General features: G+C 60.1%; 1 protein-coding gene across 6 annotated transcripts in view; it reads left to right on the top strand.

The window, feature by feature from the left end:
* The window catches only part of RNF220 (ring finger protein 220), a 241,196-nt gene that overhangs the window by 145,111 nt on the left and 92,633 nt on the right, over window positions 1–3,452 (top strand). The window lies entirely within an intron of this gene.

Here is a 3,452-nt window from a genome sequence, read left to right as displayed (position 1 = left end):
GCCCCCGCCCCCCGGGGGGGGGGGGGGGGAATGACCAGCCCATTTATCCCACCCGACACCCAGTCCCCTTGTGCGTGTAATTTATGGTGTAATTTGGGCTGCATCCAACTTAATAAAGGGCCACTGCAAATTAGCGAACAGGTTTAAATGAACAGAAGCAATTAGCGCTCAGAGGAGCCCATCAAGGAAGCCGGGCCAGTCTCCGTGCGGAGCTGAAAGCGCCGGCCGGCAGCCGTGATGGCGGGCGCGCGGCGGTGATGGGAAGGTGGCGGTTAATGGGAAGGGAGAGGAAACCCTAAATCACGCTGCGTGACAAGGGCCAGCGCGGGCAGCTGACAAATGAAAAGGAGCAGCATTATTCCCTTAAATAACCCAGCCGTTAACGAGGAGACAGCTCGCCCCTCTCCGCCGGCCGCAGCGCCCAGCCATGCGCGGGGGAGGCATCGGGGGGCCTTTATTAATTATTAAATAACGACTCCCGCCGTGCCGTGATAGATAACGCTCCATCTGGGCCGGGGATTCAGGCGACGGAGGCTAATCTCGAACAAAGCTGCTCTCGTCTTCCCCCAGCCCTGGAACGGGGGCCGTCCACGAAGCCTTGGGGGTCCGGTGAGGCCGTGGACGTGCCCGGGCGAGCTCAGACCACCCCCTACTCCCTGCAAAGCCGAAGCAGCTCCTCTTTAGTAGGGGATGGGGGCAAATGTCGTGGGATGCACTGCTGTTGCAAGTGCCCCGTGCTGGTCCTCTCCCGTGCCATCTCGACCCGTCCTGTCCGTGCATCACGGGTCCAGCCAGGGCTGAGCCGTCCTCCTCCAAAAGCCCCCGGGCTCTCCTGCTGCCGGGTCCTGGTGCCTTCTAGGTGCCCGCAGAGGTGAGGGAGACGTCACACAGGGCCGGGAGCTGGGCAGTGGAAAGTCACCCAAAGCAACATGTGGCCCATGGGCTGAATCCTGCCCGTGCAGCCAGTGGATCCGGCCCGCGGAGTCGCCTCTGCCCATGCCCTGGCTGGCACCACCCGCCAGGCTGGCCCTGCATGGCTCCGGGCGGGGTGCAGGGACCTAAAGGGTGTCATGGGGATCAAGGGAAGTTGCGGATGGGTGGCAGGAAGAATCTCCCTCCAGGGCTCATCTCCCGGGTCTTTGGGGCTTTGGGATCGGTGGCCGCACGCAACACCGGGAAGCTCCCAGGGAGCCAGACCTGCCCCTTGTCTCCCACCTTCCTGTGTCCCAAGAAAGGGATGCTCTGCTTGGAGCGAGGCTGCCGGTCGGGGCAGAGCAAGGGCATGCGTCACAACCAGTTCCCCCAAGGAGCAGGGACTGGGTAGGACTGGGCGGCCGCGCCGGGTGGGCATGCGCAGGACGGCTCAGAGCCGGCCGTAGGGCCAAGATCCCCCTTGAGCGAATAACCCAGAGCCCCCCGCTAGGCTCCGGCCCCCGGGAGCAGGGGGCTGCGTCTTCCCTCCCCGCGGCTCCCCCAGCCCCTCGCCGGCTCTGGCTGGGCTCCGGAGGGAGGTGGGGATGGAGAAGGCAGATGCAAATTTCATTTCTGAGCCACTGGCGCCGTTTCAAGAGCCGGCAGCCTCGGAGCCCTTCTCGGCGTTACATATGTAACAGCCTCATTGAACTTGACATGTCAAATTCAGGCCATTTGTGCAAAATCTCCCTTTAATAATACCGTTTCATTTCGCTCAAATGAGACTTGAATGCATGTAAAATGGAAAAGGATATTTAAGCTCTAACATTAGGCAGATGTCTTGCCAGAGGCCGATTGAATATATGAGATTTTGAAGTGCTTAACACGTTTTCGGTGCTCTCTCTTAGAATATGTCACCTGGCTTCCCCCCCCTTCCCCTCCCTTTTTTCCTTCCTTTTTTTTTTTATCCCCCTCTTTAAGTGAAGGGTATAAATTGAAACCAAACAAAACTACAAGCCTCAGCTGGAAGGGGATTAACTCTCTCGGCCCCAAACCCCTCAAGGCCATCTTCCGTAGAGAAACGAGCTCCTGACGGAGCCGACATGCGAGGCAGCACCAGGCGGTTGCACTGGACCGGGATATGGGGAGACAACCGAGTCTCACGTGCCCTTTGCATGCCCTTGTCATGGTAGAGGTGTACAGCCCCTTGCACTGTGGTGCACCATCTCGGCACGACGCCGGCAGGACGAATGAATGTAGTCGGAGGAATGACGTGTAGGCTGAGCAGGGGTTTTTGATAATAGACTCCCAATCCTTGAGGGACAGAGAGGATGGAGACGGGCTTTTCTCTGTGGCTGCAGGGGACAGGACTAGGAGCAACGGTCTCCAGATGCAGCTGGGGAAACTGAGGCTGGAGATGAGGGACCGACTCTGAAGGGGTCAAGCACTGAAACAGGCTGCCCAGGGAGGGGGTGGACTCGCTATCCCTGGAGGTTTCCAAATGCAGCTTGGACAGACTCACGGCTGGGATGGGTTGGTCATTGGTGACCCTGCCTTGAGCATCGAATTGCATGAGATGTGACCTCGTGAGGTCCCTTGCAGCCCTGCTTCCCTACGATCCCGTGCCAGCCCTGTGTGCCTCTCCATGCCCATGCCCTGCTCAGTCCATGCAGGCTGGATCCCTTAGCTACCCAGGAGACTGGGTGCTGCCTGGGGCGTGGGGAAGAAGGAGCATCCCTCCGCTGAGGGCATCCGGGCGCAGGGATTGCAAGCAGCCCCCAAGACCGGCCAGCGCTGTTCTTCTTCCCTAAGTAAAGTCAGTGCAGGTGCAAAGCAGTTTAGGCTGGATCTCAAGGAAAACTCCTGCACTGTTGGAGCAGGGAGGCCATGGGAGAGACGCCAGGGAAGTGGGGATGCTCTACATGATGGTTTGTCTGGACTGGTTTGCACAGGGCTGATCCTGCCTCAGGCAGGGCTTGGACTGGATGTAACCCCGCAGCTCCTGCCAGCCCCACGGCTTGGGGACATCTGTTTCTGATTCTAGGTGCCGCCCGTCGCATTACCTCCAGCCCAGGTGCATGCATGCCTTCACAAGCCCCTCTTTTTAGGCACCTGGCCTTTTGCCCTCCTTGCACCTTCTGCTAAAGGGGATGTGTCCAGTGGACCATACTTCCACCCACAACCTGGGCTCTGGTGTCTCAGCATCCCTTTGCTGTCAGCCAGGAGCCGTGAAGTGCACGGGCAAAGCATGCGTGTCCTGCCCCGATCCCGGCAGGACCAGGTGGAAGATAACAGCCTTCTACTGCAGGTCGTTGTTCGGTGGCCGAGGGCCGCCCGTTCGGGTCGACGTGCTGGCGTCTCCGCGTTGCTCTGCTGCTCGGAAGTCGTAGGAGAGGGCAGTGAGCGAGTGTCGCCGAGCTCCCGGACCTCGCGGCGCTGGGCTGGGCCCGGGACACCCGCAGTCTGACTCGTAATTACATGAAGTCTGAAGGGGGCTTGGGGCATCCACCCACCCATCCCGCCACCCCCACCTACCTACC

Source organism: Gavialis gangeticus, unplaced genomic scaffold, assembly GCF_001723915.1.
Source record: "Gavialis gangeticus isolate Ggan-Ray unplaced genomic scaffold, GavGan_comp1, whole genome shotgun sequence".
In the NCBI taxonomy this organism is placed as follows: domain Eukaryota; kingdom Metazoa; phylum Chordata; order Crocodylia; family Gavialidae; genus Gavialis; species Gavialis gangeticus.
This window is presented reverse-complemented; position numbering and strand designations above follow the sequence as displayed.